General features: G+C 34.3%; 1 protein-coding gene across 1 annotated transcript in view; it reads left to right on the forward strand.

Moving 5' to 3' along the window:
* The window catches only part of NRXN1 (neurexin 1), a 715,037-nt gene that overhangs the window by 403,253 nt on the left and 297,418 nt on the right, over positions 1-14,366 (forward strand). The window lies entirely within an intron of this gene.

Genomic DNA, 14,366 nt, shown 5'->3' on the forward strand with positions numbered 1-14,366 from the left:
CCTTCCTCTGAGCACAGATTGACAAAGACTGCAGGGTGAGATTAACCCTGTTGCAGTAATCCTAATGTTATTACATCAGCTAAATTATTGGTGGTTGTAGTTACTATGCATTCTAATCAGAATGTCTAGTGACATTTTGGCTACTCTAGACTAGTTAGATTAGTTTAGTAGTGCTCACCATAGCAGATGCATTCGAGTCTTAGGTATCTGATAAGGAAATCTGGCATAAAACAAAGTGCTATTGCAGAATAGACTGGAGAGAGAAAAAAAAAAAAAAAAAAAAAAAAAAAGATTTTCACTATTATATAGTCTAGTTTAATATCCACTGCCTTGTTATGTTATTTCTCTAAGCAGTGGTGAAAATAATTATCAGTTTTAATATAAGGAATATTGTATTTTAATATAGGGAGTATTTTAATTCTTCTACAAGAATATGAATGAGAGGTAAGGGTTTAACATTCTCTACTACCATATCAGCTGTATACTGAATTCAAGTAAATTATTCTAACAAAGCAAAAATCCTAGAAGATTCTTACTCTTACTCAGCCTTCCAGTACCTAAAGGGGGTCTACAAGAAAACTGGAGAGGAACTCTTTATCAAGGAGTGTAGCGATAGGATGGGGAAATGGCTTTAAATTATAAGAGTGTAGATTTAGATTAGATATAAGGAAGAATTTTTATTTATTTTTTTATTCAGAATGTAATGAGGCACTGTAACAGGTTGCTGAGAGAAGTTGATGCCCCATCCCTGGAAGTGTTCAAGGGCTGATTGAATGGGGCTTTGAGCAACCTGGTCTAGTGGAAGGTGTCCCTGCCTATGGCAAGGGGGTTGGAATTAGATGATTTTTAAGGTCCTTTCCAAACAAAACCATTCTATGATTCTATGAAAGTTTTGGAGAATGAATGTTGGTAAAAGACATTAGAACAACACATTTGAAAACTAGTATAGTTAATTCATTACAAGTCAATTACTTGTGTTTGCTATTAATTACATCTGTATGCCCTACTTTATGATTTTGTGTATGCTTTTACTATTAATAAATAGTATGTATTTACTACTAACTACAATTATATGTAAAAGAAAATATTTATGATACATAAAACCTTAGATCTGTTATAGCAAAAGATACAAGCCATCTGAAAATCTCTTTTTCTTGTTGTATATGGACTAATATACTGTTGCATAAAGCATAGAAACAATAATACACAGTAAAGAGCAATAATGCGACTAAAGAGCAAACAGACAACTGTTTTTGCCAGTATAACCCCTTTGCAGTACAGTACTAAATAAATGGGTGAAGAAGAGAACAGTCATGAAACACTCAGCCAGCTCTACTTAGGATTTATCTTACTAATGCATATCTAGGAGTTATTAAATTTTAGCGTAGTAAACCTACATTTTAAAACTTAACTATAAAGGAATAGTCTTTTTCTTTTTTTTCCCCTTAAAATGTACTTTGCAGAATACAGGCCAACAGAAATGTCAATACTTTGCATTTAACCAGTTTTTAAAAACAAAAGCAGCACTTCTTAATTACTCAGTAGCTTAAAGCTATTCCCGTTAGACTGCTATGAGCTGTAATGTATATAGGTGCATACAGAAACTGCAGAATATGTCATCTATCAAACAGATTGCACTTGCTGTTAGTCAGAGCTCTTTCCTATATTTAGATTTTTTTTATATAAAACTTTGTAAGTGAGATCTTGGTTCCACTGAAGTCAATGGCAAAACTCAACTGACTCTAATTAGCCAGGCTTTCATGTCATGTTATAGGATTTACAAAATAAAAGTAGCTATAACAAGTAAAATTTTTAAACCAAAGGTAACAGTCTCGGGCATTTCATTTTCATAGTCTCATAAACGTTAGAGAACTAATTTAAAAACTCTCTCTGTATATATAAATATATTGCAGGACTTCTCAGTTGCAAGAAAACTCTCCAGTAGTATCAATGCTCATCATAAGAGTATCATGCTCCTGTGCAAGCAATATAAAGACATACTTAGCAGTACACCATGGGTGTGAGAAAAAGTCCAGTGTGCAAAGAGAGCCATGTAGAGGTGTGCTTGCGTCATCCTAATTCTGTATTTTAGAAAGATAAATAAATAGGGAAATAAATTCTTTTTCAAGTTGCTTTTGTTCATAAATGTGACTTGAACTAGTAATTAAACACTTTTTCCTCTATTGTACTAAAAATGAATGCGCTACTTAGTTTAAATATATGCAAAAATCACTCATTACAGAATATCAACTTTCTGTTCAGAGCCTCTTTTCACAGTTCAGAAATCTAGCACCTAAAATAGCAGTTTGTAATGTAAATGCTGATGCAACATAATAGCACCAGTATGTGACATTATGATAATCAGTCAAACCTATTTGCTGAGGGCTTTTCTTGCACTTTAAATGGATGAAGCCTGTGCATAGCAAAGGCTATGATGGGAAGCCTGAAAAGGGGTACCTCATTACTTTGAGTGTGATACAACTGCAGATGCAGACAGTGATCAGTATTATGTATTTATTTCAGGCAGAAGCTTATTTCTCTTTGCATTTTTATAAAGATGCTGAAAACAAAATAGGCAATAAAAATTGAGTTTGGCTGGCATTCTATCCCAACATTTATGTGGACAAAAAATGGTATCAAAATCAAAGCTAATGTTTGGGTATGTGTACAAGAATTATGTATTTACATTTTTAAGGGTAACAGCTTTTACTAATCTTCCACGTTCTCTATTTTAGCTGTTTTTTCTAGCATTGGTTTGCTGTTAATGTAGCTGTATCAAAGTTGTGCTTCTGTCTAACATTCCCTGAACTTTTGGACCTAAAACTTTCTGTTATTTTTGATGAAATGTATGCATGGAAGTTAATATAATATGTAGTTTGTTATCATCAAAATTAGGTTTGTGGAGACTGATAATAGTGCTCTGTAATGTATGGGAGGGAAAAAGATGAATTTCATGGTACAAACCTGAAAAGCCTGGAATATTTTATTACAGCAGGAGTTCTGTCTGTTATTAATTAGCAAATTAATATTTGTGTAATAATATGTGTACTCCCAACAGCAATTAGGGTGAGTTTAACATGGTAGGTCCTAAATGCAAGTCACTAACTGGGACATACCATTCAGTGGAGAGACTGCAAACTAGGTCTAAATTTTGCTGCATTGTCTTATCTTGATTAATACAAATATTTAGTTTCAACATCTCTAAGTCTGATCAGAAAGTTTAAGCAAACTTGGCCTATTTTTATCCACTGTATTATCTTATCTGTGATTCCAATAATCTCCATTTAGGTTTGCACTGAAATACTGCATGCATGCTGTACTATTTTCATTCATTAGTACTGGATAATAGAAAGTATATGTCATCTAATGTTGATGGCTTTCTAGCAGTGGCATGTCCCTGGTGGACTGCATTTAAGGCTATAATTCCTTAAGTAGGAATATTGAATGCCAACAGATTTCCAGCTTTTCATTCCACTGTTTTGTTTTAATATTCTGTAGGATTTAAAAGTTCTCTAATAAGATTTATTATAGAGTGATTTTTTTTCCCTGGGTTTCAGGCAAAAAAGTCACTAAAAATGTTCATAGTATTTACTTTTGTACAGCATAAAAGACAGAATGATAGATGCATTGAATAATGTATGTACAGACATATATATGCATGTTACTTAATACCAATACAAAAGTTATAACCTCCCTTTCTCCCTCCCTCCCTTCCTTATATTGATACTGCTGGAAAGCTATATCATATATGACTGTTTAACAGTGCAATAACCTGTCCTTTCTAATTTTTTTCTTTGCTTGCTCAGAGCATATTCTTATGAAGGAAAGGGCAAAAGTGCAAAAAAAAATAATAAAAAATTAAAACACTGAAACATAAAAATCATTTAAACTTAAACTTTCTTTAAATTCTTCTTATATTTAAGGGTGTATAGGTTAGATAAACTTTGTAAGCTGGAGAACTGCAATATTATCATGTCTAAATCTTATTTATTTTGCTAGATTTTTGGTGCGTAGTTAACAAAAAGCTTCTCAAAAATGTGAGAATTTCAGGAGGAAACAACAGTTAACACTAGTGCTATTTGTTTCTTCCTCAGGAATAAAGTGTCAACTACATATGTTTTAACCAGTTACAAATAGAAGAAGACTTATAATCTAAAATAATAAGAAGAGGGTAAATAGTAACTTGGAGAGGAACTGTTTCAAATAATACAGTGGCATCTGGTTTAAATTAGCACACTAGCTCAGCTGAAGTTTTACAGAGTCTGAGTTTGTCCATATGTCTGCTTTTTACTTTAAGATATATATATGTGTATAAATGGTATCTTCTTTTATATACAGTGGGGAAGGAAGAAAAGGCAGACCACACAAGCCGTTTCCCAAGAGCTAAGAGCTAAGATCTGATGCTACTTTGAGGATTTATGATGGTATAGCTCCTTTATGAAGCTGCTGCTCTCAGATAATTTCTGTGCAGCTCAGTCTTCAAATTCCTAGCTTTGCTTTAGACAGAAATGGTGGAAGAAATGGTGGAGAAAACACATGGAATTTGAAAAATTCAAAGCTCCAGGCAAAAGAATCCAGCCTTGGGCCTCACTATGGGTTAGCATCATGAAAACAAGGGGGGAAGCCACAGGAATGTTGCATGTAGTAAATGCTTCATAAAGATTTGCAGTATTTATCACCTTGAGCTGAGCTTTGCAATTGGTACCGTGGGGTGAGTCAGGAGCCACACTGGCAGGATGCAGTATTGGATAATGCATCCAGTAATATTTTCTCTGTGAGAAATCTCAGATTTCTTTCTCTGATTACTGTCATAGCATTTTTCTTTACCGCTTCCCGCAGAAAACATCTACTTTCAAACAAAGTAGAAACTTGTAACCACTTTATTATTATATTTTGTTTATAATAAGAGTAAAATCCATAGGGTAAGAAGTAATTTTTCCTTTGCAAAAAAAAAAAATCTTAATAATTGGGAATTTGGAAAAGTGAGTGGAAAAAAAAAAAAAAATTTAACTCAATTAGCTACTGTCATTCTGTAGCTTCCTCCAAGGATACCTTCACTTCTTTATTCTATTGTGTAAACCTAATTCTATTGTCATGAAAGAGAACAGACAAAAGGAGTTAAAGAAATCTGGTACATTATTTTATTATTTTTCCAAACTGTACCAAAAGAAAAAGGTTCTGTTTCTGTTCTGCAGTTTTGCTTAGAAAGCAGTTAAACCCCAAACCTATCCATCAAACCTATTCCATCACACTCCTCACCTTGGGTGGATGGCAGTTTCACAAAAGTCTAATGAGTCTACAGATGTTGAATTTTTGAGGGATTCCTATGTAAAATAAGAGTTTTGAATATACTTCCATAGGAAGTGTGTGCAGTAAGTAAAAATTGGATTTTAGAATGTTTAAGGTTTCAAATGTGTAACCAATGTTGCCGTTAATCTGGGTTGCCAAAGGAAAAGCAATGAAATGCTTTTCCCACTGTGAGCCTACAACTGTAAGACTGCATGGAGTATGTTGTCCTCAGGATGAAGGTCTTGTCATGCATCCAGATCTTGAAGAGGGATCCGCAGACTCAGAATTTAGCAATTATTCTTACTCTTTGCACTTTTAAGTTCTGGTTTAGGACAATAGACTGTACTTGAGTCTTGGTTTAACTGTCTTATTATGTTCTTCAGGTAGACTTTCCATCTGTTCCTCTTCTTTCCCCCAACTATATCTGAAAAGTATCTGTTGCTTTTGGCAGTGAGCCTGTATCTGTTGAAACAATGATTGCTGTGTAACTTCTTCCTTCACAGCAGAGCTTTTAAAACATGCAGCTTATGCCCTGGCCAAATTCCCAAAGTGAGTATTCCCTGCTTATCTTATTTGCAGGGCACAATGAAAGATTGCTGGGAATGAAATGTTTGTGGGGTAAAGCAGTTACACCTCTCTGTAGTATATCCATTAGTCCAAGCTGGAATATTATCTCAGTTTTGTCTGCAGTGGGACTTACTTAACCCTGGTCTCCCACATACGAGGAGGGTATTCCAATCACCTGCTACTGGATAATCTTGGTAAAATTCTCTGCTGAAGTGTTTCTATATTGTATGAGTAATTCCATATTCACAAGCTCAGCAAAGGAGAAAAAAATAAGAGAGGAATTACTGTAGTTTAGATGATTAAAGTATTCATTCCTATAGAGCATCCAAATTCAAGTCCTTTTTTTCCCTCTCCTATAAATATTGAATCAATCATATGTAATAAAACAGCTTCAACAGGGAAAGTTCCACTATAAAACACCTTGCAGGCTGGTATGTAGGCACTTTGTGTTGTGGAAGACTTTGGTTCAAGATCTCACATCAAATCAGCTACAATAGGAATCAGAAATAGGTCTCTCATCTAATCAATCAGCTTTTGGGCACAGTCAAGTGAACAGACTCTGGACAGCCCCTTCTTTTTCATTAATTGAACCATCCTCTAGAAAAAAAAAAAAAAAGTGTCACTGACAAGGTGAAAGAATAAAATATTTTTTTTCTGCTCTCTTTGAAACATAGAATACTTGAGTGGCTTGATGTTAAGAATTGCATGCACTCAGTAGTTAACTGTCATTACCAAGTATGAATTCACATGAGAAAACAATCAGAATGTCATGCTTGCTCAGTGCTGAGATAATAATATCCCAGGCACAGTGGCCAGTGAGCTCTAGTGCAGGCAGGAATTGAAATATCTCATGCTGTCTAAATCAATGATAAAGGGTGCATTTAAATGGAGACTCCAGATAGTGTAAGATTAGTAAACTGTTTTGTGTCAGTTAGAAGTAATGAGGTAAAACTTAGCCAATGCAAGAATCCTGTTTAAATGCAACATAGTGGAAAAAAATATACTGGACCTGAAGAATATCAGAAATGCTCTATACACAATAACAGTGGCTGCCTGGATATTAACTGCTACTATGCCTAGAAAAATAGAAAAAGTAAGCATTGGTTATATACAGTCCTTTGTGTACCTTAGCTCACATATGATGCTGCCAATTACTATCACAGATAAATTAAGCAGTTTATTTTCCTTTGCAGTCCACATGCAGTGAAGGGATAAAATGCTGGTTGTGAATGGCAAGATGTGTGCAAATAAGACAGAATCAAATACAAAAATAATTTTATATATGGCAATTTTTAGAGTATATTTCATTCTGAAGCTCCTAAGAGTAAAAGATTGAGGTGCCTTTACAAACATTTTTCTGAGGGTATTGGAAATCAGATCTCCACTGTCTTACAGTGATACAGGTAATGTGCAATAAAGGGAAAATAAAGGACTAATAGCTATAGTTACTTCAGTTCCTGCTTTATATATATAAACATTTATAGGGCACATGTGACATTTTTTTCTTTTCTCAAAGTGGGAATTTATTACTCAAATGTTTAAATATAAAATATCAAAAATGTTTTCTTTCTCTCAGTTTTCACAGATGTTCTTTATTTTTAAAGTAAATATCAAAGATACTTAGAGCCAAATGCTGACCTCATTCTATCTAACCAAGCCTGCCAGTTTCAGTGCAGTTGCTTAAGCATGCCTGTTCATGGTTTTCTCCCCTCTTTTGTTTTTCTACCTATTCTCACTGTTATATGTTTCAGTAAAGCTTAAGTTCCATATCTAGTGCTGGATTCTCTTAGCAAAATTCCATGTGGCTTGGTCTGTGTTCTGCCTAAATATATATATATATATATATATGTATGTATGTATATTTACAGAGACTTTGGTCTTTAGAACTGTAATGAATCTACAGAGTAAAAGAAAAAAATGCTAGAGTTGCTGCAAGAAAATTTTATCAAAATATCTAACATGCAAGAGAAGAGGCTTTTTTTTTTTTTTCTACCTTGGACTGATAACAGGACTAGAAACTGCAACTTTCATGTCCACAGCCAACATTTAACCATATGTTAGTTTGCCATATGTTACAATATGTTTTATCAAATATATGGTAAACCTTCTGTGGATGCAGTCTTAAGTTGTCTTCATTATTGAAAATGATATATCATTTACAAGGAGACTTCTAGCTGAAGTTACCTCAGTGGAAAGGTTTATAGAAGACAAGGCAAGAGATAGTTTTACCTTTGTTTCATTGATTTCCACGAGGAAGTTAATGTCTTTTGTTAGCTATTTATTTACATAACACTTCTATGTAGCAGTGAAGATGTGCTCTTCATGTAATATACTGGATTAAAATCTGCTCTTAGTGCTTGTGTAAAATGCAGAGAACAACAACGAAAAAAAAGTTTTGGTTTGTTATAATATCCCTGATATTATCTTCTAATCTTAGTTATCTAGACTGGTCTCTGGGTGAAAAATGTTATACAACATGCATTAGGCAATATTAGGCTAGTCAATTAAGCACTGCTTCTGTTGAGTAGAATAACTCTTTTATCACTACACACAATCAGAATTCTAATCCCTTCAAGCAATGAGTTTGAAGATTTTGTTTCTACTATACCTATTAAAAATATGCTATTCTTACTAAGCCTTGCTACATGCTTTATTTTTATATTGCATTCTGGACTATCATTTACTATATACTCTGAGGGATGAATGTCACCAACACTGAGGAATATGAGAGCAGCTCCTAGTTCCTAGGAATACTCTAAGAGTATTAGGAGTACTAATACTCTACCACTCTGGGAATACTTGGCAAATTTAAATGACAGGGTTGGGAAAATGGTTTGCAAATTACTGATAATCATCAGAGATCTTGAAAGCAATTTTTAGTGGAAAAGAATCTTCATAATTTTGGATTCAGGTAGGTAGATAAGGCAAAAACAGTTTCCAACAGACATCAAAATAAAGACGGAATGAAAAGATTTATGGAATGGGAACACCTCTAGTCTTAAAGTAGTAATCGGTTGATCAGGATTGCTAAGGGAAAAGGTTATGCATAGCTGTTGATGGGTTCTATTATTTTCATTTTAAGCACAAGTTTGATTTCTGGGACAGCTTTTCACATAGATGCATTCTGATTAGAAAAGACTCCTACTCAGAGCTTGAATCCCGCTCTTCTGTAAATGTTTCTATAGGAGAACTAAGATTCTGATCTTAGGCACTTGTCCAATGTTCCCAGGAAGTCAAAGCTCAGACTGTGGAATTCAGGTCTTAATTACACTGGATACTTCTACGGGCAAACTCAAGGTTATGTCAAGGAATATTTTAGAGTTCTGGAGCAAGTTAAGGTGTTTGAGTAGATGCAGTTTCAGATCCTTTTAGTGCACTTTGCATTAATCAGTTCTAACTCTCTAGGTTTCCTCTATCTGAAGGCTCTCTGATATATGCTGCTATGTCACAGGTTTTGCTGTGTTTCTTTGCTCGTGTCTGCAGTCTTATGTGCTACTATCATGAGCTTTCAAACCTTCTCTCATGCCTTGTTCAAAGTTACTACTGAAAGGTGACAAAAAATGGAAAAGGAAAGTATTACTTCATACTTCGAGAGAAGCTATTTCATCTCTAGTTATTTCAACTTTGGATGTTATAATTATAGAATTATTATTTAAAAAAAATAAGAATAATAAATAGTTCTGTGTGCAAGGTGCAAGTAGAATCAATTCAGGAAGGGTATAACAACTTTTGATGTAAGCTTATTGTACTTTTTCTGGGTTTTAAAATGATCGTCTCCTCTTATCCTTCTTGAATGTGTAGAAAACTCCACAGTGGTTAACGTGAAATGACACACAGTGGCAAAAATACTTATGTTTTCTAAAGACTTAGTGATATGACTCTTGATAGCTCCACTTCCTGTAGTGTTTTAATGCTTAATTGTGGGAGGATTTATCCACAGTATCTCTTGTCTAGTACTATTTTTATACAGCAGGGTAATACAGTAATCTTCTAGTTTTAATCGTTTCTCTCTACTCCCTTAATAATGTTCTATTTCTATTTACAGAAGTAAAATCAAAAACAGTAAGGGGTTTTGTTTCTTTGTGCATTTGTTTGTTTTGTAGTTTTACAACCTACCTTATTCATTTTTTTTATTCATCTTGAACTTCTGGTCACCATTGTTTTGCATTGTAGTACATAGGTTGCAACATCATCATCAGGGTATATCTAAACCAAGAGAGGAAATGTCAGAAAGTTGCATATAAAGGAGGTGGAGAGGAGAAGAGCAATGCCACATATACTGTAATTTTTCAAATACTGTGCAACAACCACGAAATGTACAGTATATTATATGGAAACCACTTTCAAAACAGTAAGTCTGTTCGTATAAGAAAAATGAACAGGTTTAAACCCACAGAAATTCCTTTACTGACATGTTCTTTGTTCTTTAACTTTATTTATTGGTATTTAAATGCATTATACAGGAACAAATCTTTTTATAGACACTGCAACAGATGGTCAAACACCATGCTTACCTACAATTATATCCAAAATCAGTATGGATGGTTATATCATCAGAGACAATAAAGGAACAAATGTTCACATGCAAATCTGAACCATTAAAGGCCCAACCTACCCTGAAGAAATTCAGTACGCCAAATAAAGTCCAAAATCTACACCTGGTGCTCCCAAAGCTGGAAAGTCCGTTAAATGTAAAGAACTGTTAGAGCTCCTCCCATCTCAAACAATTTCTTAGTTTGTTGTAAATGAGTTTAAATTACATCAGCTAAAATCATGTACTGCATATATGTTTAAATCACAGCTTTTAAAAACATTATTTCTAAGACAGGGTTTTTAAAACCTTCAAAGTACAATGATGCCTAAAATGATAAAATGCTAAGTGTTTTCATTTAGCTAGAAAAAATAGTTCTAGATAAACCACAATAATAATTTATTTTGACTTTGGAAAAAAGCCAGCAAGTCAATTATTAGCTCAGCATATTTGCTGCAACAGAAAGTAATGCTAACTTCCATATGGCTGCAGAGGCAAACACTGTTTCAAATGTGGATACTTCTCAAAGATATTTCATAGCCATCTTTCACACAGATAATCAGCTTACTTAGACCTGGCCTGATTAGTGGAACACTTACATAGTAAAAACAGGACTTAATAGTGTTTAAATATCTGCCTGTGGAGAAAACACATAAAAGGTGGCTGCAGTAGCCACCTATTCTCAAGTAATTCCTCTCAAGGTTATTACAGGTTGGCTAGCTGATAAAAGGATGCTATTGTGTTTTCACCTCTCTGATGCAGACTGAATAAATTTGTGCAACTTGCATTTTAGCATCTTGCAATGTAGACAGATAAAAATATTCTTCAGTATATTTTCCTTTCAACAGCAATGGTATGGCTTTCATTGTTCTAAAACAATCCATGCTCAATATTGAAACTCTAATTCACACAGGTAAAGATTAGACTTGACCCAATGTTTTTGCTGCCTAAGCATTCACCTTTGTATTTATTGTCTGTCAAGTTTTCCAGAGTGGTCTATTCAGTATCATTTCCCTGAAGTGACTGGTCAAAACTTTGTTTGTGTTTCGGAGTGTCTGTGCTGCAGGGGGTGCTGGAGTTGCCATTCCTGGAGGCTTTGAAGAGGTGTGCAGATGTGGCACCAAATGTGGGACTTGGTAGGCCAGGTTGACAGTTGGACTAGGTGATCTTGAAGGTTTTTTCCAACCTAAGTGATTCTTCTTTATCACTTCCAAGTGATAGCTGTATGCATGTGTGAGAAACCTGATAAAAGCATGTCAGCCATTCAAGAGGGTAGGAGAGTAAACTCTATCTCTGTAGCATTTGATGTCTTTTGTGATTCTATGATTCTATAAATGAAGATCCAAACCTGAATCATATCTATCCAAAGGTGCACAAACCACTGGAAGACATCAGATGGGAAATGCCCCTCGGTACTCCTCCAACAATATTGCTTTCAGCAGAACCCAACTGAGAAGTGCCACAGACAATTTCTTCCTCTTCCTTCTTGAATGACTGGCATGCTTACATCAGGTCTCTTACATACACATAGAGCTATCACGTGGAGGTGACAAAAAAATCAGAATGGTTATTCTGATTTCTTGTGCAATCTTTCAGATTTTGTTCCCAATAATTTGTATGTGATGTGGCAGGAGAGGAGGGCAACACTTAGCTAATGGAATGACCCTGTGGGATTCAGCAACAGAAGTTTTACATAACAAAAAAAACAACAGTTAATCTGCAATAGCGACTACATTATCCTTTGACTCCAACTCCTTAATACTCTTCAATGCTTTATAGTCAGATTGTGCCATGATAATACAATTTCAAATGTGTTTACTAGAAAGTTTCTTAACACAGTATTTATGCCCAAGTCACTTACCTGCTACAGAGGCTTCATATCCAAACATAAATTTAAGACTGTAATCCCCAAATGGTTTGCTATGATTTCCAAACCTGTCAAACAACTGGGGCTGATTTTTCATTTCCAAATGCAAGGTAGATTGTTTCCTGTTATTTTAGCTAAGCCTGGAGGATTTTTGTCTGTTCTAGCTGCATTTCACCCCATTCCTTTTGCAGAGTTATTTGAACAGTCAAAAAGAAACTTCTAACTTACGACATTGAACTTTAAAAACTAGAATGTCAAAAACACCACCAATGTATAAATGAAAGCAGGATGCAATTCAGGTTGCATCCCAGTAGTAAACACAGGAGCATTCCCATCTCCAGATCAGTGTTCTGGCCTGAGCCTGTCCCCTGGGGGTAAACTGGTCCTGCCTGTGCCTTGGTTTCTGCCAGTGAAGTTGATGCCTCATATCTGAGTGGAACCACAAGCCCTTTGAACTGCTTCCTAACCTGAGTGTCCTTGTATACATTTCTATACTTAAAGAAGAATTTGACCCTCCAAAAGACAGATAAAAACAAAACTAAAAACTGACCAATAAAACCAAAACAACCAAAACCAGCTAATCAATCAAAACAAAACAAAATAAACTTTCATTAATGAAGTTGCTGCAGTTATCCTTGCACATCTATATAGAAAATTAGCAGAAAATCTTTAAAGGGAAAAAAAAAAAAAAAAGGAACAGAAGAAGAGAAACTTGGAAAGACTGTTCAAATAACTCTGCAAAAGGAAGTAGCCTGGTCATGCTGCTTTCAACCTGTGAAAGCAAGCCTTGAACTATAGTTTAGTTTGCTTTGTTTTACACTAGATAGATGTTTTGTCGTGGCATGATTGTCTTCCTTTAAATTCAAATGGCATACTATCAGTCTTCTGAGGCAGAATAACCTTTCTCTTTGGCCTATTATCTGCATGTTATTAGGATTATACAAAATCAGATTTTGGTGAACATTTTCCTTAACTTTTATGTTCATTTTCATTTGTGCAGAAAGACAGTTTGGCTATTTTCGGTATGATGCAAAGACTTTGTTTCCTGCATTCACAGGCATACTTAATAGACACCAAAATGGAGTTCATGTTTGTACTTAGTTAACTTATGGCCACTTGTTCCTCATTTGTAAACTGGTACTGCTGTATTCAAATCACTGTATTACTGTATGTATGTTGACTTTGATCAGTTGAGCATTTTTCCATATATATATATATTTTAGTTTTCCTAAAATTATTATTATAGCTGTGACTTGAGCTCCTTTTCTTAATACTCTTCTCTCATACTCTGAAAATAGCAAATTCCTATAACCCTCATAAAATTCAAACTGTATTACTATCCAGCTGAAAATGGGGATTATAATATTTTCACTTTTAGCATAAGTAAAATTATTAATTGGGATTTGTGTGTCAACAGGCCAATATTAATAGGAATGAATTAACAGGAAATAATTAAAAACTCTTAAAATTCAGGGAAATATTAAGTCATTAAATTTAGGGACCATATTTTACAGAAGTATACATGTAATTCTCCACAGGTTATGGAATTATATCTGTACACAGAATAATTGTGTAATTTATGCTAATTCACACTGCTACAAATGAATGTGAAACAGTCCTGAAATCAAGGCTTAGGAAACCTTAAAAATGGTTAGTGGTTAGAAGGCCACTCTAAGGTCAAAATAAATAAATAAATAAATAAATAAAAATAAAACAAAATAAAATAAATTCCTAATAGATTTTAATACAATTTCAATAGATTCTATAATACAATTTCATAGTGTTAATCATGTGGTGGTAGATCTGGTTGCCTAAAGTATGTTATACATGTTTCAGAAAGCTTCAATAAAACATGCTTTTAGTAAAGCAAATTTAAACCAGCCATGATTATTTAGCTAAAGTCTTCCTAGATTTTTTTTTCATTTAGTAAATTACTCATTAATATGAGATTACTTTTATATTTATTGCCTTTATCATGAAATCTTATGAGCAGAAGCTTTCTTTGGGACTGCTGAGAACCTCTGAAATGTTGCAAATAATATATAAACCCAAAGTCAGAGCTTTTTATTTTCTCCTTCACACATGCATGCAAGCGAGCATGTACACACACAC

The sequence above is a fragment of the Aythya marila genome (genome assembly GCF_965140915.1).
Source record: "Aythya marila genome assembly, chromosome: 3".
NCBI lineage: Eukaryota > Metazoa > Chordata > Aves > Anseriformes > Anatidae > Aythya > Aythya marila.